Below are 25,275 nucleotides of genomic sequence, written 5' to 3' on the forward strand. Positions count from 1 at the left end.
CCTTTTTATATGTTGTAGTGTCCCTATAGTTACTGCCCTTTGTAATCACACCACATTTGCCAAAAACAGCGAACCACAACTGGTTCCTCGCTCGATCAGACGACGGTGAAAGACTGATGGTCATTTGCACACATGAGCCGGCGAAGTTATATTGCAAAAAAACCACTGTGTACAAGAAGCATGCAATACGTGAGTATCCGGAGATTGTCTATTACGCCTATGAGAAGGATACCAGCTTGTTCAGGCCTTCAGGATTTTTGTGTTGGAGGTGGGTAAAGAGCCTTGGTTCACACACTCTGTTTCTCGGACTCAATTATTTGATTAACCAAGAGATCACCCTTGGCAAGGTTCATGATGGCAGAGAGGTTGTGTTTGCTAGGCAAAACTGTGTATACACGGTGAACCCTATGACTTCGGGATCACATGCCCCTGATTGTCAATGATACACCCTATAGCCAAAAGAAGGTGAAAATGACAAAGGCATCTGGATTGACTTTGATCCTTGGATGTCTCAACTCCGACAGTCGGTGATGTGGTTCAAGCCTTCAAGTTGATAGGTAGTTGGGCTGTTGCGTCCAAAGGTTGGAGTCCTGGTGTCTCCGAATCACTGGTGGCTGAAGGGGGCTACAAATTATGATGGTGCTGAATCATCCCTCTTTGAATTACTTGTTGTCATTGTTGCTTGTTCTGGATGGGTAGTGTTCTCTTTTGTTATGCACACTCCTTGTAATTTGGTCATCCTCGTCAATGTTACTCTTACTATGTAATAGTTGTCTCTCTTTAAAATACCATTCTCGTCTAGATCACAAGAGTCTGGGCACTGCAGATGGGTGTGTTTTGGTGCTGTAGCAAGACTTATTATGAACTTCCATGTCTCGTTGTTTATGTCAGTGGTAGTAACTAGTCAGTGTTTGCATGTTGTATATATTGTTGTTTCGAACTGTTTATTGTTTTGAACTGCTGATGGGCTAAATGAGGGCATCACCATTCTCCAGTGTTCAATGTATATAATATATATATATATATATCCGTTTTTCAAGTTATAATTTCAGCTCACTGACCTTTCGATGATGTACACTTGTTTGGGCCAATGCGAGGTGACGCTGAATATGGGTTGAGTAGTAATGCAATGCCAAACAGGCCAATTATGAGAGCTCTGAGGTTGGGTGCTCAAAAAAGAAAGAAAAGGGTCTCTTAGGTCGACATGTGGGCACCACCAGTGTTTTCATGCGCTAATGCGGCGAGAGCGTATTGGCGTGTGTTCGAATTGATGCTACATTTTCATCCCCAATCCCCCCGCCCCTCCCCCACCTCTAGAATCTTGATTCCTACTTTAGATCCCCCAAATCCCCTCCTCTAATCCCTGTACTCAAGCACACTATCATGTTGCCAGTCAATGCGGATCTCCGAGCCAGAGATCTTGAGGTCCGTCCTGCCTTCGGGCGCTATGTGTTGTCGCTCAACAATGGGATGGCAGCGCTTGATGACCAGTTTGCCGACAAAGTACTGATGGTAACCATCAATGGCGACCGGCCTCACGTCTCACTGGACGACCTTGTCAAAGCTCTTGGCATTTCACACGACATCAAAATACGTGATTTTCTCATCGAAGTCTGTCTGCCACCAGCTTATTTCTTCGTCATGTTCCAGAAAACTTTCGACTGTAGTCGTGTGTTCGAATCTTCCCGACGATTGTTCTATGATGGCGCGCTGGTGAGCTTTGATCAGTGGCACCCAGGATGGGGCTCGGTGGCCTATGAGTCTGCGTTTTTCACAAAGCTTACCTTCCACGGCATGCCTCGACGGGCTTGGAACAGTGAGTCGATGAATGAGCTTATCAACAACCTAGGAGGTGAGCTCGTAAGTATGTTTGTTCCTCTAGGCAGCTGGGCTCTGACTGTTATGGCATGGATGAAGAAGTCGTCCACCATACCGAAGGTGATTGGTGTTGAGATACCGGTGCAGGACCCGGGGTCATACTATTTGTCGCCACCAAGGCCACCGTGGATCATGTTAGGTATGTACCTGTATCGAGTCTTCGTGCATGTCGAAGAAGTGATCAATCCATCAATCAAAGTCCTGCCGCTGTCCCTGGTGCGAGGGTCCATCGACAACGTCCATTACAGGAGTGAATGACAGTCTTTCCCCATGTTGCTTGGAACAATGGATGCCACAGGGCCTACTCCATCACGCGGCAAAGGCCACTGCTTCTTTGGGAGAAGAGGTCGGGCTCGCTGCCTGGATGTGATCTAATTTGAGGTAACAACTGAATCTTATTAGATACTAGATAAATCCGAGCTATCGGTGTGAAGCACTGATGTGCTAATACATTTGATTGTGGCATGTTCTATTTTTGTACTTGAACTTTTTATAAAGGGTGTATGTCAACTTAATGTGCTAGCAGAACTTATTGTGTTGTGTGTTTGTTTTCTTTGCATGCCATTCAAGATATTTCCACGTATTGAAAAAGAGGATGAACGGTTATGTATGAGTTTGTTGGTTTCAACATAGCCCTACCCATAGCGATCCACTGCTTCCACCCTGATTGTGTTGCCTAGGTGAAATTTTTCTATGCAAGCTCAATGTGCTATGATGATGTATATGATTGTGTCAACTATATAAGTTTTTACTGAGCATCAGCAATGCATATGGCTGAAAGATGTATTCACAAGCATCGACCGATTGGTTTCTCTCTCTCTCCAACAAGTTGGACCCGTTGAATTATTTCTTCGCTCATGACATCTTTTAATTAGGTTCCACTATACTCTACATTTTTCTTAACTTATAATTTGAGGTCAATGACTTCAAAAAGTTGTACACAAGCCTTGTTTGGGCCATTTTAGGCATCGTTGAATGTGGGATGGGTAGCTATGTAAAGTTGTACTATACTACACAGGCCTTTTTCATTGAACATCAACAATGCAACTGGGCTAAAAGTTTTTACACAAGATCCTAAAATAAGCGCAGCCTAGCCTATGTTTCTTTTAATAAAATGCACAGCTCAGTTCAATTTTTATATAGAAAGATTACCAAGCCCAACTTAAGTTTTTTTAATAAAATTCCTAGCTCAATATTTATTTTTATATGAAATGCTCAGTCCAGACCAACATTATTTTTCACCCATCCCAGAAAATAGGTCCATTTCTGCTAAAATCAAATGGGTTGTAAATTATCAGAAATAATAAATGGGTTGGATGTCCACAATATTATTTTTTTCACCCAACCAAGTAAATAGGTGTATTCGAATAAATAATCAAATGCATTCTAAACTCTCGTAAATATTAAATCGGCTATTATTGATTTTACCTAGCCCAGGAAATAGATTATTTTTTGAGTCAAAGTCCAGGAAATAGATGTATTGGCAAACAAAATGAAATGGGCTATAAAACCTAAATAAATGGGTTGCATGTTCGCCGCAGCTTTCGAAGCTGACAATGTTGGCCCACAAGGATGAAGCCTACGCAAGGTGTTGTTCATTTAGTGAACAAAATGATTTAATGGTAAAAAACAAAAGGTCAACAAATTATTCTGACAACCATAGTCATTGGACTGACGTCCGACGGCGATCCTGCTTCTTCAATCTCTGATCTAGTTGCTCTTGCTCCGCTCACCAAAACCATCGCCAGCTGGAGTGACTGCATCTTCCTCCCGTGATCGGTTGTGCTGCCGCACAGGCCTCGCCGCCCCACCCAACTCCCAATGTTGGCCAGGTCATACTTGTACTCACCCACACCTATTGTTATTCTCCGGCGACAACAGCCTCACCCCGTGGCCGAACCAGTCCCTCATACTCCCCTCTGCCAGGGACTCCAGTGCCCCTTCTTCCACGACTCCAGATTGTTCCCATCTTAGGCATCGCCATCGTCCACCACCGTGGTGCACTCGACGATGCGTAGTCAACAATGAGAGCCAACATGGAGTACATGGAGAGGCTGACGGCTGGGAACCACCAGCTACACCTTCGCATGCAAGCTCGTGCCTCATTATTACGCAGGAATAAATGATTCCTCCCCCTGACAGGTTGGAACCACCAGCTACAATCTTTGCACGCAAGGAAGTTCCTTCTTATTACACATAAAAAAAGTTTCCTTCCCATGATAGCTAGGACCCACAAGCTACATCTTCACATGGAAGGAAGTGCCTCCTTATTACGCGTAAGAAAAAAGATTCCTCCCCCAGCTAGATGGGACCCACCAGATTTGGAGGCTGACTTGTGGGTCTACTAAGTTGACATGTACGTAGGGCTTTGTTAACTTAGTCGACAAACGATTCTAGCAGCTGTGACCATTGGATTAACATCCTACAGCTGTGCTGCTTCTTCAATCTCTGATCTTCTTGCTGCAGCCGCCCAAACCAGCGCCAGTGGGACCGCCTGCTCCTGCCCCCCGTGGTCGGTTGTGCTGCTATCGCTCGCCATGCCATCCCTCTACTGACCCACACCTCATGTTATTCTCCGGCAATGGTAGCCTCACACCACAGCCAAACTAGTCAACCCTTGTACTCCCCTCCGCGTGGGCATCCACTACGCGTCTTCGCCGGCTCTGTTTCTTTACCTTCCTAGGCCTTGCCATCGTCCATCGCCTTGGTGCTCTCGGCGCGGTGTGGTCAATGTGGTCAAAGAATGATAGTCAGAAAACGACTGCACACGGTGATGCTGACAGCTGGACCCACTAGCTACATCTTCGGACGCACGAAAGTGCCTCCATATTACATGCAAAAAAAGATTCCTCCCCCTAACAGCTAGGACCCACCAGTTATATCTTCTCACGCAAAGAAGTGCCTCCTTATCCTCCCTGGTAGCTGGGACCCACCTGGTTGAAGCGTATGTAGCGTTGTCTGCCTTGTCACGAACTTGTACGTACATACTGGTCAATCGGTGTCTCTGCAAAGATTAATCGTGGCTGAGTAAGTAGCGGCATGTGTCATAGTATAGTCCCCTACGTAGTAGTCCAAGCAGTCCTGTCTAAATCGAGTACACGTACGTACAACCACGCTTCAAAAAATATAGGCACATACGTACATACGGGCAGGGTCTCGAACGCGTACTCATGCCATACGGCCAGGGCACATGTTAATGGATAGGCAACAGACGGCAGCAAAGGCCTCCTTTTCAAAGGCAGCCAACCGGCTAGGTCAGAACGGAGGAGACAATGTCGTGTTCACCAAGAGCCAAGCGACTGGATCAGAACGCGTCCTATTCATCAGGAGCCAAGCGACTGGGTCGAAACACGTCATGTTCATCGAGAGCCAACCGGCTTGGAAGGAATAGCCAAAACGAGATATGGCGTACCGCAAAACAGAGCAAACGAACTTCTCACCAACCGCCTGTGGTCAAGGCAGGGTCCCGTTCAACGGGAGGGGTGTGGCATATCGCAAAACAGAGGAAACCCCTACGGTCGAAACGGGGTCCTGTTCATTGGGAGGGGTGTGGCGTACCACAAACCGGGACTCGAAGGGCTACTATTCATCCATCATCTACTGCCTTGCTCCAGCCTCCACGGGCTACCGTTCATCCACCGTCGACTTCCTCCAGCCTCCACCAGCTATTGTTCATCCACCATCGACTTCCTCCAGTCTCCAGCTACTACTGTTCATCCAGCCTCCACGGGGTCCTGTTCATCCACCCCCCAACTGGCTAGGGGTTCGGCGGCCTCCTTGGGATCCTGTTCATCTAGCGACAACCGCCTACTGCCACGGGGTCCTGCTCATCCAACCCCAATCGGGAACTATTCATCCATAATCAACCAACACTGACCGTGGATGTATCGCTTGTTCTATATATCACGGCTGTGGTAGCAATGGTCATTATTCATCGAGTGGCAACCCAACACCGACTGGCTACATCTATCACGAGGCTCGATTGTCTTTAGTAAGCAGCAGCAGCGATTGATTGCTCGGGTTTAGTTAGTAGGAGTAGCGAAGGAATTTCTTGGGTTCAGTTAACAGCCAAGGGATTGATCGCTTGATTTTAGTAACATAGCTAGTGCAATCGCTCGGTTTTAGTTAGCCAACGCCTCGCACACACGCGCGTACAAGTGGAACGTGCAAACCACAGTGCATCGCTCGGCCCCGACCACCCACCGTAATCGAGAACTCCCCAAAATTTTCCTTGCCCTCGCTTCTACCATGATTTTGTCCGTCATGGATGGCCCAATGAATGTCATGCAGGTGCGTCTTTGACCCGCCCAAGATGTAAAGCCCAATTTCTATCATGATTTTTTATCAAAGAAGTACAAGCCCACCACATCTATGATGATACATGTTTTTGTCACAATTATCATCACAGAAGTGTCATAACCATGATGGAAAAAGTTTTGGTTCGGTCCATAATGTCACAGTTGTGTCCTTTTTGTAGTGTGTGGACCCCTCAAAATGCAAAGGACATGGATTGGCAACGCTTCAATAGGAAATCCAATACTATTAAAAGGGATGATGTTTTGATCCTGACTTAATGGCTCAAGTGCTTGATGATATTGCTCCAAAAATCCTCAACCACTTTCTCCAAATCATATATGTCCAAATCCTAAAGAGCCAACTCGGTCCCACTGAAAACACCTACTCCAGACCCACCAAGTCGATCCTATACGCTACCAGAGCCAAACTCTAGAATCTTGGTCTCACCGAGATTGCGACCAGTCTCACCGAGTTGTAGTGACCAAGTTCGTGTAAGCCAATTCAGTCACTTCGGAATCACTAATTTGAACTAATCGGAACTACCGAAATAGGAGTCTTGCCTAAGTCATCACATTCGTTCTGTCCAAGATTTCCACTTCGGTCCCACCGAAAATCCCAACATTCATATCTTTTTTCATAGGTCGGTTTCACTGAATTTTTGCTTCGGTGTCATCGAGTTAAGTCAAAAGTGTATAACGGTTGGATTTTGGGTGAAAGCTATAAATACCCCTTCACCCCACCTACTCTCTAAGAGATCCATCAGAACGACACTTCCACCATTCATTTTCTGAGTGAGAACCCGCTACTCATGTATTGAGATCAAGAGATTCCAATCCAACCATTTGAACCTTGATTTCTAGCCTCCTCAAGTTGCTTTCCACTCCAATTACTCTCCTACCCAAGCCAAATCTGTGAGAATATGATTGAGTGTTGAGGATACTATCATTTGAAGCGCAAGAGCAAGGAGTTCATCATCAATAACATCACTTATTACCTTTTGGAGAGTGGTATCTCCTAGATTGATTAGGTGTCACTTGGGAGCCTCGAAGATCGTGTGGAATTGAACCAAGGAGTTTGTAAGGGAAAGGAGATCGCCTACTTCGTGAAGATCTACCCCGAGTGAGGCTAGTCCTTCGTGGACGTAAGCCATGGTGGAATAGACAAGGTTGCTTCTTCATGGACCCTTCGTGAGTGGAGCCCTCCGTGGACTCACACAGGCGTTACCCTCAGTGGGTTGAAGTCTCCAACATAGACATAAGATAACACCGCCTATCGGAACCACGCCAAAAATCAATGTGTCTTCATTGCGTTTGATTTCTCCGATCTCTCCTTTACGTTCATATGCAAAGTCTTTACTTTCTGTTGCTCAACACTTAGACTTGCATGTGTAGGTATTACTTGACTTGGTAGATATGCTAAAACTTGCCTACAACTAAAATTGGGAAAAGGATAAGTTTTTATTTGGTCAAGTAGTCTAATCAGCATCCCCCCTCTAGACATACTTTTGATCCTACAACCTCCCCCAAGCTTGAGCTTTTGCAACCCCAAACCGGCGGGGTCATTATGGCGGCTCGTCAAGAGCCCATCCTTGGCTCCAGTTGGAGAAGCTTGTGTTCATGTAGACGGACGTGCCTCGAAGGGACTCAGCGAGGTTGCTCATATCATTGATGGAGCACTGAGACTATAGAGGTCCGTGTAGGTGGTGTAGGCTTCGTGTTGTGGCTGCTCTTGGGGTTGCTCCTCCTCTTCATCGGTGGGGAGTTCTTCTTCATCTACTTGTTCAGGTTCTGGGCCTTCTTGGTCAAAATCTGCATCTCCTTCATGTGGCACATAATGCAATTGTCCATGTTCTATGGAGAAATGGTTTGGCATATGAGTGGGCAACAAGTATGCCACTCCAGGAATTTTGATGCAATGACGACCACGGCTAACTACTACCATTCCAGCGCTAGTAAGAACATGAATATTAACAAGGTTGTTACCGACAATGGAGTGAAGGTGATTGCAGTTGAGGCCAAGGGAGTTGGCCAGCATGGTGATCGCTCCTCCACACATGATACCTCCTTGTGCATGATTTGCTTGATGCGCGAGGTGTAGCAAAAGTATTGCCCCTAAGTTGGGTGAATAACCAATGTCAAGGTTGTCTACTTTCCTGAGAATTAGCATATTATCATCATTCACCTTAGAATATTCTCCTTGTGCCTACAATGAGTTAGTGATAACATAATAGAAATAACATATAGCGGGACTTTCTCGCAACTAGCTCTTTACTTAGAGCCATGGCGACTCATCTGATAGGATTGCCTCGGGTGCAGGTTAGTAAAATCATAAACATAGCGGATGTCATCATGGTTGTTGGGGAAGCCTAAGTAGATACATTACTCATCAAGAGTGACATTGAAGTCTTGGTCCAAGAGACAGAAAGTGTTCTGCTCCTCCTCATATGCATTTGTCACAAGCCCAACATTATGCGAGAGAGTGCTAAGAAACTCAAGCATCATATGTTCATATCTCTCACATCCCTATTGAAAAAAATGATGCAACCCGGCATTGTCACAAAGAAAATTGAAATCATTAGTAATACCTAGATTAGCAAGTGTTGACTCGCAAGCCCATTTGGTTGCTTTGATCTTCCTTGCATGAAGCTTTTGGTGCTTCTTCCTTGCTTCACGCTCAATGAAGACCATGCCCTGAGTGAAAACTTGCTGTTGTGCGGCGTTCGTGGATGCACTTGATGCACCGCAAACGCGAGTGGACCTCCTCGTGAACATCTACAAAATAATTTTCCAATCCAATACAATGAAACAATATTGATCCTATGGTAGTCACAACATACTCCTCTGGAAACATCAACAAATCCAAGCCAAACTCAGAACTTAGATAAAAAATGTGCATAAGCTAGACATGGCATTGCTAGACATGTAGAACATGGATTCGCAGAAAATAAGTTGGGGTCAGGGGATAAACATACCGTAGATCGATCACATGGAAGAATTTGAACTAAAACCGAACGAGCAGGGAGATCAGGTGAAGTTGAACTAAAAGAGATGGGGGAGAAATACCTTCTTCCTCGGGCTCTTTATGGCCACTAGAGATCCATACGACCGGCCATACGAGTGGGAGTGCTCATATGGAAGGTCATTATTCACTCGGTTAGTGCAATTGTTTCTGTGCATACCGCATACGACTGCTTATGCGGCCAACATCGCCCATATGGAACATTGTCGTTCATTCTGTTCTTCTTTCTCTTCTGGTTGGGGGTGTCATACGACTGCTTATGCAAGAGGGGGCGCTCGCATGAAACACCGTCAAATTCTCTAGAAACCTTCTCTGTTTCTTCAAAGAGTTCATATGACCGTCCATACGAGCGGGAGTGCTCGTATGGAATGTCGTCATCTTCTCAGTTGCATCTTGCTATTTTCTGCTGGAGCCGCTAGGAAGTCATATGACCACCCGTATGAGCTTGGTTGTTGCATGATTGGCCATCTTTGGTCTATCTCTTCCGAGACTTCTCTTTTTCTTCAAATTCCTATGGGGTTATTTCCAACACAATACATAGGCATATATCCAGGCATCCAAACATCAATACAACACATAATCATGTTTGCACATAACAAAGCCTTCATTAGAACGACTCCTCCAAACTCACTCTTAAATTAGAACTTCAACACTCCTTTTATTGAAACAAAAACAAAACCTACTTGTCTAATTTTTTTGCGTGGGTTGCCTCCCACAAAGCGCTTGTTTTTGGTCACTTAGCTTGACCATAGTGGAGATCATGTAAGTGCAAATACACCGACACCATAGCTTGTAGCATTGACAACAATGCCTTCTCTGATGTAGGTCTTCATTTTCTTTTTCCATTGGAAATGTCTCACAAAAGGATCTTTAGCAGGTAAGTCAAATCTAACATTTCCCTGAAACACATTTATCACAACTTTTATAGTCCTTAGAAAAGGTCTACCGAGAATTATAGGAGCAATTAGATCTTCAAGCATATCAACTATCACAAGATCAATCATGATAGGTCAATCATTTATTTGAACTATAACTCCATGCTTAATTCCTACTACTTGTGTAAAAGTAGAATTAGCCAGATTCAATCTAATCTTAGTGGTAGCATAAGGACCTAGATTGAGACTATCATAAACAGACTTAGAGATAATGGAAACATTAGCACCTAGATCACATAAAGCATTGAACTTATTTAAAGCAATCTCAATCTCTATAGTAGGCTCAAAACCATCTTCTTGCTTAGCTGGTAACTTACTATCCAACTTATTTATTTCATCATTTGGCTCGCATACCTTGGTTGCAATGTGATCAACAAAGATATTATATGCCTCACGATTGGATACATTAGGTAGTGAATGCTTCATTGCTATCAATTTTACGAAGTCTGCAATGGTATAGGTATATTCTAGCACATGGCTTTTATCAAGCTCTTCTGCCTTCTCTTCATTGCTTCTCACCATCTTGACATCTTCAACCGGTCTAGATTCCGTTTTACCAGTTGTAGGATCGAAAGTATGTCTAGAGGGGGGTGATTAGACTACTTGACCAAATAAAAACTTGACCTTTTCCCAATTTTAGTTCTTGGCAGATTTTAGCTATTTTAGGACAAGTCAAGCAATCATCACACAATTCAAGCAAGCATGCAAAGAGTATATTGGCAGCAGAAAGTAAAGCATGCAACTTGCAAGAATGTAAAGGGAAGGGTTTGGAGAATTCAAACGCTATTGGAGACACGGATGTTTTTCCCGTGGTTTGGATAGGTGGTGCTATCCTACATCCACGTTGATGGAGACTTCAACCCACGAAGGGTAACGGTTGCGCGAGTCCACACAGGGCTCCACCCAAGGGCAACGGTTGCGCGAGTCCACACAGGGCTCCACCCACGAAGGGTCCACGAAGAAGCAACCACCCACAAAGGGTCCACGAAGAAGCAACCTTGTCTATCCCACCATGACCATCGCCCACGAAGGACTTGCCTCACTAGCGGTAGATCTTCACGAAGTAGGCGATCTCCTTGCCCTTACAAACTCCTTGGTTCAACTCCACAATCTTGTCGGAGCCTCCCAAGTGACACCTAGCCAATCTAGGAGACACCACTCTCCAAGAAGTAACAAATGGTGTGTAGGTAATGAACTCCTTGCTCTTGTGCTTCAAATGATACTCCCCAACACTCAACTCTCTTTCATAGGATTTGGATTTGGTGGAAAGAAGATTTGAGTGGAAAGCAACTTGGGAAGGCTAGAGATCAAGATTCATATGGTAGGAATGGAATGTCTTGGTCTCAACACATGAGTAGGTGGTTTTCTCTCAGAACAAATGAGTTGGAATGGTGTGTGTGTTCTGATGGCTCTCTCACTAAATGAGAAAGAGGTGGAGGGGTATAAATAGCCTCCACACAAAATCCAACCATTACACACAATTTACCAATCTCGGTGGGACCGAATCAGAAAACTCGGTCTGACCGAAATAGTAAACCTAGTGACCGTTAGGAATTTCGGTGGGACTGACATGCAACTCGGTAGGACCGATTCGGTTAGGGTTTGGGCATAACATAATCTCGGTGAGACCAATTACACAAACTCGGTGAGACCGAATTTGGTAATTAGCTAACCAGAGAGTTGGTCAGGCAAACTCGGTGGGACCGATTTGCTCTTTCGGTGAGACCGAGTGGAACTCGGTGAGACCGAAAAGTTACAAAGGGGAAACACTGAGTTTACATTGCAATCTCGGTGGGACCGATTCGCTCTTTCGGTGGGACCGAAAAGTTACGAAAGGGAAACAGAGAGTTTGCAACCCCATCTCGGTGAGACCGAGATCCTTATCGGTAGAACCGAATTGCTAGGGTTTGGCAGTGGCTAATGACAAGTGAAACTCGGTGGCGCCGGATAGGAAGAATCGGTAGGACCGAGTTTGGCTTAGGGTTTAGGTCATATGTGGATATGGGAAAAGTAGTTGAGGGTTTTGGAGCATATCACTAAGCATATGAAGCAAGAGGCTCATTAAGCAACACCTCATCCCTCCTTAATAGTATTGGCTTTTCCTAAAGACTCAATGTGATCTTGGATCACTAAAATATAAAATGAAGAGTCTTGAGCTTTTGAGCTTGAGCCAATCCTTTGTCCTTAGCATTTTGAGGGTTCCACTTTCACATCCATGCCATGCCATGCCAATCATTGAGCTTTCCTGAAATAATTATCTTGGAATAGTATTAGCTCAATGAGCTATATGTTGTTATGAATTACCAAAACCACCTAGGGAAGCATTCAAGATGTTTAACAAAAGTCTAGCACTGAGCTACGGCCAATTCATCCATTAGGAGGTTCAAACAAGCATGGAAAAAACGCAAATGGTAAAACAGATCTCAGACTTAGTGAAACTAACACTTGTCTGGAATTTCAGATCATATAGCCCTCTTCGGAGCAACAAAACAACATGCTACAGGACCTGAACATGACAAAGAAAGACATGTCATGGGGCTACTCAACAAGCTTAACAAAAGTCCCTTAGTGATCTTGAGCCAAAAGGGATCACAAAATATACTAACAAGCACACGAACATAGCAAAAACATAATCAGTTTTCAGACTTGGTGAGAACTGGGACATGCTGAAACATAACTCACAAAGGCATGTTTACGAGCTCGATGCACTCACCACGGTGCAAGTCATGGCAAGACAAGCATACACCCATCAATAAGGCACAAAATGCAAGCTAGATATGGCAAGAACAATGGCATAGCATGCACGGATCAACTACAATAACATCGGCAAAATCGCAAATAAGTTGACGATCTGCCCAGATTCGCAACGAAGCAAAAGTAGAGCTCGATTGACTCAAGCTAGGGTGCTCCATAATTGCAAACAAAGACATCTGTGGATAGATAACTACAAGATTAACAAAACTCCCTTACTGATCATCCTCAAAAGAGGCACGGATCACTAGGAAACAACATGAACATATGGCATCAAGAACTAAACAATCCCAGGACTTGGTGAAACTACTAAGTTCCTGAAAACAGAATTAGCAAGTGCACCACTTTGCAAGCTTGCACAAGTCACCACACACATCCTAAAAATACATGGGTTGCACCTCTGGAAAGATGAAAAAACCCTTAACAAAACATATGTAGAACTCACGGGCATATCATGCACACAATAATCATGGCAAAAATGACAAAAGTGCTAAACGGAGTAACAGATCTGACAATTAACTCAAGTAGCCCTCTTCTAACAGCATTTAGGGCATCAAGATGAGCTCAAATGAAAATGATGCAATGGAATGAAATGATGTACTCTCTGAGGTTAACATTTTAATATGCTATACGCCCAAATCGGACCTACAGATGCAAAGTTACGGAGCCGCGAATAGGAGCATATGGATCAAGAATTTCGGGACTTGGTAAAAAAAATCAACCTCTCCTAGGGTTTACTCTAGCTCCGATCCAGATCTGGATCGCACGGAGCCCGAGGTGGCGGCGGCATTGTTCACGGCCGGAGCCGAGGTCGCCGGCGATTGTGTTGGGTGGCGCGGCGAGCTCTGGTCTTGGCGGAGAGGACGGCGGAGGGCGGCGGGGTCGCCGGTCCCGGCCGCGGGGCGGCGAGGCGACGAGGTAAGGCGGCGGGGCACTGCACCGGGAGGCGAGGCGCGGCTTCGGCCGGCGTCGGCGCGGGCGGCTGGCCGGAGTGGCGGCTCGGGCTGCGGGGCGGCGCGGGCAGGGAGGCGGCGGGCGCGGGCGCGGCGCCGGGAGGAGGAGGGCGCGGGCGGCGCGAGGAGCTGGGCCGCGGGGGCCCGCGCTGGGCTCGGTGGGCCTCAGCGGCGGCGGCGGCGAAGCGGTCCCGCAAGGGACACGTGGCGGCTGCTGGCCGGAGCGGACGCGTCCGGTCTGTCTGGACGTGTCCGGCGGCGACGGAGGAGAAAAAATCTAGGGTTTCGTCCGTGATTCGAATGGGGGGAGATATATATAGGCATAGAGGGGGCTAGGAGAGTCCAAATGAGGTGCGGTTTTCGGCCACGCGATCGTGATCGAACGCTCTAGGACATGGAGCAGAGTTTGGTGGGTTTTGGGCCAAATTGGAGGGGTGTTGGGCTGCAACACACACGAGGCCTTTTCGGTCCCTTGGTTAACCGTTGGAGTACCAAACGAAGTCCAAATGGTACGAAACTTGACAGGCGGTCTACCGGTAGTAAACCAAGGCTGCTTGGCAAGTCTCGGTCCAATCCGGAAATGTTTAATGCCCACACACAAAAGAAAGCTAGACATGGCCACCGGAGGAGAACGAAGCGCCGGAACGCAAAACGGACAACAGGGAAAATGCCCGAATGCATGAGATGAACACGTATGCAAATGCAATGCACATGATGACATGATATGAGATGCATGACAACAACAACACACGGAGACAAAACCCGAACCCGAGGAAATAAAATAACTTAACGCCGGAAACGTCTAGAGTTGGAGTACAAATAGGGAAAGTTACATCCGGGGTGTTACAACCTTTTATGACGGAGATAAGTTCATCAAGCTTGGTTGTCTACTCCGTATTTCTTTCTTAAATTTCATTCAGTCATTTAGTGGTAGTTCTTTCAACATGCCCTTGGGCATGGTTTTCTTGTGTATCATCAAGTAGCTTCTTGACATCATCTATGGGCTTTCCCATGATTGTTCCTCCTGTAGTTGTATCAAGCATAGTTTTTGACATAGGGTTCAAAACAATTATAAAACATTTGAAGGAGTAACCATTCTTCCATTCCATGGTTAGGATAGTTTCTTAGCTTCCTTCATTCTATCCCATGCAAGTGCTAGTGGCTCATGTTCTTCCTCCTTAAAATCTGTAATCTGAGAACAAAGTTGCATAATTTTTGCAGATGGACAAGACTTGGATAAAAATTTGTTGCAACAATCAGCCCATGAAATTATATTGGCTCTAGGTAAAGCTAGAAGCCATTTTTTTGGTTTTCCTCTCAAGGAGAAAGGAAATAGACGCGACTCTAAAACGTGAGGGTCATAATCTCTAATGTGTGTCATGTTGCACAACTCAATAAAATTATGCAAGTGCATACCAACATCTTCAGAAGCAGAGCCTCCAAATTGGACTTGTTGAACCATGAAAACTAAGTTCGAATGCAGGTCGGCAATCTCCTTCGACAAAAGAAGGCCAAGGTGGTTTGCACCACTTCGAGGCAGCCCGGCTGATGGAGGCCGGCTACAAGCGAATGGAGTTAGAGAGGCTTCGTTGAACTAGTTTTCAACCACGGCGATAAAAAATGACGTGCAACTTAGAGATGGTAGAGGTGCAGCCAAGCTTGAAAACTAGTTCACGGGCTACTGATGGTGTCCCGGTCCATAGATCTCTCACCACGTCGGTTCCCGGACAAGTGGGCCAGGTTGAGTACCCCTAGGTTGGTTCCATCATAGGCCACATCAGGCGGTCCATGACACGTTATATTAAGACTTTGGAAGACTTGTAGTACTAGCCGAAGATACCAGAGCCATGGAGAACTCTACCTCAATCTCTTGGTATTCACATGTACTTTATACACACCCTTTATCACAATATACGAGAGTAGGGGTAGGATATTACCTCGCTCGTGAGGGGATAAACCTAAGTAAAAACTCGCCTCATGTTACCATCCAACCTAATCCCCTAGCCTGGATACCCTACCAAGGGATTCTTCAAAATTCCTAAAAAAGTTTGTAAAGGAATCATCGACGCGATTGCGCATTTTTGGTGGGGAGACGAGGAGAACCAGAGCAGGATGCACTGGATGGCCTGGTGGAAAATGTGTGTACCAAAAGTCCAAGGAGGAATGGGTTTTTGTGATATCCACTGTTTCAACCTGGCTCTGCTTGCCAAATAGGCATGACGTCTCCTTGATAACCCTGAATCCTTGTGTGCCACCATTCTAAGGGCCAAGTACTATCCTGATGGCAACTTGCTGAATTCCAAGCCAAAGCATGGTGCTTCCATCACCTGGCAAAGCATCATCGCAGGCATAACTACTCTAAAACGTGGCTATATTTGGAGAGTGGGGAATGGACATAATATCAATGTCGACGTCCTGGGAACAGGGGTCCCCAGACTTGCCTGCCTGTGGCTCCACCAGCAGCCCTGTACAACCCATCTTCACCAGCAAACACTCAAGACCCTCGCGAGGGGCCAAGCCTCGTGAGGCGGACGATGCAAGACCTCCTCGGGAGCGGCCTCACCAGGCTAGCTCGCGACGGGTGGAGAGATCAAGGCAAGGGGCAGAGAGATCAAGGCAAGGGGCACCTCGCGAGGTTCCTGTGATGCAAGCCATGATGACCAAGGCCAGGCGGGCACCAGTCAGGCGCCAAGGTGCGCAGTGTCCTTGTTTCCTCTTTGGTGCTTGATAACCCACAAGTATAGGGGATCGCAACAGCTTTCGAGGGTAGAGTATTCAACCCAAATTTATTGATTCGACACAAGGGGAGCCAAAGAATATTCTCAAGTATTAGCAGTTGACTTGTCAATTCAACCACACCTGGAAACTTAGTATCTACAGCAAAGTGTTTAGTAGCAAAGTAATATGATAGTTGTGGTAGCGTCAAAAAAAGTAAAGACAGCAAAAGTAATGTTTTTGGTATTTTGTAGTGATTGTAACAGTAGCAACGGGAAAGTAAATAAGCGAGAACCAGTATATGGAAAACTCGTAGGCATCGGCTCAGTGATGGATAATTATGTCGGATGCGGTTCATCATGTAACAGTCATAACATAGGGTGACACAGAACTAGCTCCAATTCGTCAATGTAATGTAGGCATGTATTCCGTATATAGTCACACGTGCTTATGGAAAAGAACTTGCATGACATCTTTTGTCCTACCCTCCCGTGGCAGCGGGGTCCTATTGGAAACTTAGGGATATTAAGGCCTCCTTTTAATAGAGAACCAGAACAAAGCATTAGCACATAGTGAATACATGAACTCCTCAAACTATGGTCATCACCGGGAGTGGTCCCGATTATTGTCACTTCGGGGTTGCCGGATCATAACACATAGTAGGTGACTATAGACTTGCAAGATAGGATCAAGAACTCACATATATTCATGAAAACATAATAGGTTCAGATCTGAAATCATGGCACTCGGGCCCTAGTGACAAGCATTAAGCATAGCAAAGTCATAGCAACATCAATCTCAGAACATAATGGATACTAGGGATCAAACCCTAACAAAACTAACTCGATTACATGATAAATCTCATCCAACCCATCACCGTCCAGCAAGCCTACGATGGAATTACTCACGCACGGCGGTGAGCATCATGAAATTGGTGATGGAGGATGGTCGATGATGACGACGGCGACGAATCCCCCTCTCCGGAGCCCCGAACGGACTCCAGATCAGCCCTCCCGAGAGGTTTTAGGGCTTGGCGGCGGCTCCGTATCGTAAAACGCGATGATTTCTTCTCTCTGATTTTTTTCTCATCGAAACTCAATATATGGAGGTGGAGTTGGAGTCGGAGACGCAACAGGGGGCCCACGAGGTAGGGGCGCGCCCTGGGGGGGGGGGCGCCCCCCACCCTCGTGGAAAGGGTGTGGGCCCCCTGGTCTTCATCTTTGGCGAGGATTTTTTTATTTTTTCTAAGACCTCCCGTGGAGTTTCAGGTCATTCTGAGAATATTTGGTTTCTGCACATAAAACAACATCATGGTAATTCTGCTGAAAACAGCGTCAGTCCGGGTTAGTTCCATTCAAATCATACAAGTTAGAGTCCAAAACAAGGGCAAAAGTGTTTGGAAAAGTAGATACGACGGAGACGTATCAACTCCCCCAAGCTTAAACCCTTGCTTGTCCTCAAGCAATTCAGTTGACAAACTGAAAGAAAGAAGGAAAAACTTTTACAAACTCTGTTTGCTCTTGTTGTTGTAACTATGTCAAGCCAGCATTCAAGTTTTCAGCATAAATCATAACTAACCACATTTGCAATAATTCTCAGGTCTCAGAATTACTCATATCAATAGCATAATCAACTAGCAAGTCATAATAATAAATCTCGGATGACAACACTTTCTCAAAACAATCATAATATGATATAACAAGATGGTATCTCGCTAGCCCTTTCTGAGACTACAAAACATAAATGCAGAGCACCTTTAAAGATCAAGGATTGACTAGACATTGTAATTCATGGTAAAAGAGATCCAATCATAGTCATACCCAATATAAATTAACAGTGATGAATGCAAATGACGGCGATGCTCTCCAGCTAGTGCTTTTTAATAAGAGGGTGATGACTCAACATAAAAGTAAATGGATAGGCCCTTCGCAGAGGGAAGCAGGGATTTGTAGAGGTGCCAGAGCTCGGTTTTGAAATAGAGATAAATTGTATTTTGAGCGGTATACTTTCATTTTCAACGTAACAACTAAGAGATGGCGATATCTTCCATGCTAAACACATTATAGGCGGTTCCCAAACAGAATGGTAAAGTTTATACTCCCCCTCCACCAACAAGCATCAATCCATGGCTTGCTCGAAACAACGAGTGCCTCCAACATACATCAGGTCCCGGGGGGAGTTTTGTTTGCGATTAATTTTGATTTAGTTTGCATAAAGCATGGGACTGGGCATCCCGGTGACCAGCCATTTTCTCGTGAGTGAGGAGCGGAGTCCACTCCTCTTGAGGATAACCCGCCTAACATGGAAGATAAGGACAGCCTTTGTTGATACATGAGCTATTCGAGCATACAAAACAGAATGTTTATTTGAAGGTTTAGAGTTTGGCACATACAAATTTACTTGGAACGGCAGGTAGATACCGCATATAGGAAGGTATAGTGGACTCATCTAGAATAACTTTGGGGTTTAAGGATTTGGATGCACAAGCAGTATTCCCGCTTAGTACAGGTGAAGGCTAGCAAAAGACTCGGAAGCGACCAACTAGAGAGCGACAACAGCCATGTACATGCATTAAAATTAATAAACATTGGATGCAAGCATGAGTAGGATATAATCCACCATGAACATAAATATCATGAAGGCTATGTTGATTTTGTTTCAACCACATGTGTGAACATGTGCCAAGTCAAGTCACTTAAATCATTCAAAGGAGGACACCGCCCCATCATACCACACCATAATCATCTCAATAGCATGTTGGCATACAAGGTAAATCATTATAACTCATAGTTAATCAAGCATGGCACAAGCAACTATGATCTCTAATTGTCATTGCAAACATGTTTATTCATAATAAGCTGAATCAAGAACGAGGGACTCATCATATTTACAAAAACAAAAGAGGTCGAGTTCACACCAGCTTTTCTTATTTCAGTCAGTCCATCATATATCATCATAATTGCCTTTCACTTGCATGACCGAACGGTGTGAATAATAATAAGAGTGCACGTGCATTGGACTAAGCTGGAATCTGCGAGCATTCAATAAACAGGAGAAGACAAGGCAATATGGGCTCTTTGGTTAATTCAACAATAATGCATATAAGAGCCACTTCAACAATTTAATTATGGTCTTCTCCTACTGACCCCCAAATAAAAGAAATAAAACTATTTACCCGGGAAAGCTCCCAACAAGCAAAAGAAGAACGGGAAATATTTTTGGGTTTTATTTTTAGTTATTACTACTACAGCAGAAAAATAAACTACTACTATTTTTTTGGATTTTTTCTTAAGGTTTATTAAACACACAAGAAGAAAGCAGGAAAAAGAAAATAAACTAGCATGGATATTACAGTGAAAAAGTATGAGCATCGACATCTAGCAATGAGTGTGTGTGAACATAAATGTAATGTCGGTGAGAAATATGTACTCCCCCAAGCTTAGGCTTTTGGACTAAGTTGGTCTATGGCCACGGCTGGCCCGACGGATATCCATAATAATAGTTGTTGGGGTCGTACTGTGATGAGGAGGAATAGTTGGGATCATACTGATGTGGAGCGGTTATCGCCTGCTGAGCTGCAGCGTGGAGTCGAGCTGTCTCCGCTCTCCTCTCGTACTCTTCTGCCTCCTCTCTGGTAATAACATATCTTCCTTTTGTCTGCGAATCAAAGAAGGCAGGAGCAGGGAGAGTAATATGGAAAACACGTCGTTTATCAAAAATTAAGCAATATAAGAGAGGTGATTCAAGCCTCTCGACAAACTGGTGCGAAGCCATAGAGTTATAATCTAAATATGCAGGAGGCAACTCCATATCACCCTCACGAATGTCTATCTCAAGAAAATGAGCTAAGCGGGTTGCATATATTCCTCCAAAGAAATCTCCATTATGCCTATTATGATGCAACCTATGAGCTACAATGGCTCCCATATGATAAGATTGGTCTCCTAACACAGCACTCCTAAGAATGCTAAGATCAGGGACACACATGTGACATGCTTCATCCTTAGCATTTATGCATCTACCGATGAAAAGAGCAAAATAATGTATAGCAGGAAAGTGAATGCTCCCTATGGTAGCCTGCGTTATATCTCTAGATTCCCCCACAGTTATACTAGCAAGAAAGTTTCTAAATTCAGATTTAGGGGGATCCCTAACACTAACCCATGATGGAAGTTCACAAGCAGAAGTGAAATCCTCTAAGTCCATGGTATAAGATTTGTCAAAGAGATCAAACATGACTGAAGGAGAATTACGCGAAGATGAATACTCAAACCTCCTCACAAATGAACTTGTGAGATCATGATACTAGGGGCATTTGTTAGCCTCAAAATCCTCAAGACCGGCATTGTGCAAATATGCTTTGAATTCTTCTTTAATTCCCGCACGGTCCATAAAATTTTCCGACGGCCATTCACAAGGCCGTACTGGAGCGTCTCTTGGTGGATCCTCATCAGCATCGCGCATAGCAATCCTGGGTCCTTGCTTCTTAGAGGAACCACCTTGGAACATCTTCCTAAGCATATTGTTTTTCTTTGAAAAATTCTGAAATTTTTAGTAACTTCAAACAAATGTGAACCAACTTCAATAAAACTGATAGAAACTACTCCTACAAGTGCCTAGAGCCTATATCAAGCATTAGAACTACTTGGAACCATATAAATTTGACATGCAAGCTCAGGAACATGGTCACCTATGCAGCACAAATTTGCAAAGAATAAAGCACTAGACAAAAACTAATTGAACCAATGGAGGTGTCACATACCAAGGAACAATCTCCCCAAGCAGTTTTGCGAGAGGTACTTTGAGCAAGGAGATCGAAAATCATAGCAAAAGTGGTTGGAACTCGTGCTTGAGTTGGTTTTTCGGGTTTGTGTGAGATAGAGGAAGAAGATGGGTGCTGGGATAAGTGGAGGAGGGCCACCATGGGCCCACGAGATAGGGGGCGCGCCCTATAGGGGGGCGCGCCCACCATCCTCGTGGCCAGGTGGCAACTCCTCCCGCGGTAATTTTTGCACAGTTAATCCACAAATATTCCAGGAAAAATCATATTAAATTGGCATGGCATTCTGAGGACTTTTATTTTCGGGATATTTTTATATTGCACGGATAAGTCAGGAAACAGACAGAAAAATATTATTTTTACTTTATTTCTACTAATTAACAGAAAATATAGAGAGGGTACAGAAGTTTGTGCTTCTAATTTCATCCATCTCATGCTCATCAAAAGGAATCCACTAACAAGGTTGATCAAGTCTTGTTAACAAACTCATTCCGATAATCATGAAACCGGAGAAATTTCGAATAACACTAAGTTACCTCAACGGGGATATGCACATCCCCTATAATAAGAATATCATATTTCTTTTTGACAGTAGGAAGAGGAAATTCGAAACCTCCAAATATAATCGATGGAATTTTTCCAATAGAGTTGATACTATGAACTTGAGGTTGTTTCCTCGGAAAGTGTACCGTATGCTCATTACCATTAACATGAAAAGTGACATTGCCTTTGTTGCAATCAATAACAGCCCCTGCAGTATTAAGAAAAGGTCTTCCAAGAATAATAGACATACTATCATCCTCGGGAATATCAAGTATAACAAAGTCCGTTAGAATAGTAACGTTTGCAACCACAACAGGCACATCCTCACAAATACCGACAGGTATAGCAGTTGATTTATCAGCCATTTGCAAAGATATTTCAGTAGGTGTCAGCTTATTCAAGTCAAGTCTACGATATAAAGAGAGAGACATAACACTAACACCGACTCCAAGATCACATAAAGCACTTGTAATATAATTTCTTTTAATGGAGCAAGGTATAGTAGGTACTCCGGGGTCTCCAAGTTTCTTTGGTATTCCACCCTTAAAAGTATAATTAGCAAGCATGGTGGAAATCTCAGCTTCCGGTATCTTTCTTTTATTAGTAATGATATCTTTCATATATTTAGCATAAGGATTTGTTTTAAGCACATCAGTTAATCGCATACGCAAAAAGATAGGCCTAATCATTTCAGCAAAGCGCTCAAAATCCTCATCATCCTTTTTCTTGGATGGTTTCGGAGGAAAAGGCATGGGTTTCTGAACCCAAGGTTCCCTTTCTTTACCATGTTTCCTAGCAACAAAGTCTCTTTTATCATAACGTTGATTCTTTGATTGTGGGTTATCAAGATCAACAGCAGGTTCAATTTCTACATCATTGTCATTACTAGGTTGAGCATCATCATGAACATCAGCATTAATATTTTTATTAGGTTCAGGCTCATTACCAGATTGTGTTTCAGCATCAGACATAGATATATCATTTGGATTATCAGGTGGTTCACCAATAGGTTCACTAGAAGTTTGCACAGTTCTATCATTTTTCTTCTTCTTCTTTTTAGAAGAACTAGGAACATCAATATTATTTCTTTGAGAATCTTGCTCGATTCTCTTAGGGTGGCCTTCAGGATACAAAGGTTCCTGAGTCATTCGACCAGTTCTAGTAGCCACTCTAACAGCATAATCATTTTTCTTACTATTCATTTCATCATGCACTTCTTTTTGAGCCTTAAGTACTTGTTCTACTTGAGTAGTAACCATAGAAGCATGTTTGCCAACAAGTTTAAGTTCACCTTTAATATCAGCCATATAATCACCCAAGCTTCTAATCATATAAGCATTTTCTTTTAATTGTCTACCAAAATAAGCATTGAAGTCATCTTGCTTAAACATAAAGTTATCAAACTCATCCAAGCACTGACTAGCAATTTTAGTAGGAGCGACTTCAGTTTTATCATATCTATAGAGAGAATTTACCTTTACTACCTGTGTCGGGATATCGGGATCAGGAGGTTCTTCAGTAAATAAAGAATTGAGATTATATGTTTCTTCAACAGGCGGTATATTAAGACCATGTATTTCTTCAATAGGAGGTAAATTCTTAACGTCTTCAGCTTTAATACCTTTTTCTTTCAGAGATTGCTTTGCCTCTTGCATATCTTCGGGACTGAGAAATAGAATACCTCTCTTCTTCGGAGTTGGTTTAAGAATAGGCTCAGTAATTGGAGCGGGAGCTGGCTCAGGAGCTGCCCAATTATTTTCATTTGTCAACATATTATTCAATAGAATTTCAGCTTCATCCGGTGTTCTTTCCCTGAAAAGAGAACCAGCACAACTATCCAGGTAATCTCTGGAAGCATCGGTTTGTCCATTATAAAAGATATCAAGTATTTCAGGTTTCTTAAGAGGATGATCAGGCAAAGCATTAAGTAACTTGAGAAGCCTCCCCCAAGCTTGTGGGAGACTCTCTTCTTTAATTTGCACAAAGTTGTATATTTCCCTCAAAGCAGCTTTTACCTTATGAGCAGGGGAATATTTAGCAGAGAAGTAATAAATCATATCCTGGGGACTACGCACACAACTAGGATCAAGAGAATTAAACCATGTCTTAGCATCACCCTTTAATGAGAACGGAAATATTTTGAGTAAATAGAGGTAACGTGATCTCTCATCATTAGTGAACAGGGCAGCTATATCATTTAACTTAGTAAGATGTGCCACAACAGTTTCAGATTCATAGCCATAAAACGGATCAGATTCAACCAAACTAATTATATCAGGATCAACAGAGAATTCATAATCCTTATCAGGAACACATATAGGTGAAGTAGCAAAAGTAGGGTCGGGTTTCATTTTATCTCTAAGTGATTCTTTGTTCCATTTAATTAATAACCACTTAAGCTCATATCTATCCTTGCAAGCGAAAATAGCGACAGAAGATTCCCTATCAAAAAGATAACCTTCAGGAATAACAGGCATGTTTTCATCATCACTATCATCATCGTATTCAGATTCAATAATTTATTTTTCTCTAGCCCTAGCAATTTGTTCATCAAGAAATTCACTAAGGGGCACAGTAGTATCAGGCATAGAAGCAGTTTCATCATAAGTATTATGCATAGCAGAAGTGGCACCATCAATAACATGAGACATATCAGAACGAATAGCAGAAGCAGGTGTAGGCGTCGCAAACTTACTCATAACAGAAGGTGAATCAAGTGCAGAGCTAGATGGCAGTTCCTTACCTCCCCTCATAGTTGAGGGATAGATCTTGGTTTTTGGATCTCTCAAGTTCTTCATAGTGTCCAGAAAATATACATCCCAAGTGACTCAAAGAATAGAGCTATGCTCCCCGGCAACGGCGCCAGAAAAAGGTCTTGATAACCCACAAGTATAGGGCATCCCAACAGCTTTCGAGGGTAGAGTATTCAACCAAAATTTATTGATTCGACACAAGGGGAGCCAAAGAATATTCTCAAGTATTAGCAGCTGAGTTGTCAATTCAACCACACCTGGAAACTTAGTATCTGCAGCAAAGTGTTTAGTAGCAAAGTAATATGATAGTGGTGGTAGCGGCAACAAAAGTAAACACAGCAAAAGTAATGTTTTTGGTATTTTGTAGTGATTGTAACAGTAGCAACGGGAAAGTAAATAAGCGAGAACCAGTATATGGAAAACTCGTAGGCACCGGATCAGTGATGGATAATTATGTCGGATACGGTTCATCATGTGACAGTCATAACATAGGGTGACACAGAACGAGCTCCAATTCGTCAATGTAATGTAGGCATGTATTCCGTATATAGTCACACGTGCTTATGGAAAAGAACTTGCATGACATCTTTTGTCCTACCCTCCCATGGCAGCGGGGTCCTATTGGAAACTTAGGGATATTAAGGCCTCCTTTT

This window comes from Triticum urartu, chromosome 4 (assembly GCF_003073215.2).
Source record: "Triticum urartu cultivar G1812 chromosome 4, Tu2.1, whole genome shotgun sequence".
Classification (NCBI taxonomy): Eukaryota; Viridiplantae; Streptophyta; class Magnoliopsida; order Poales; family Poaceae; genus Triticum; species Triticum urartu.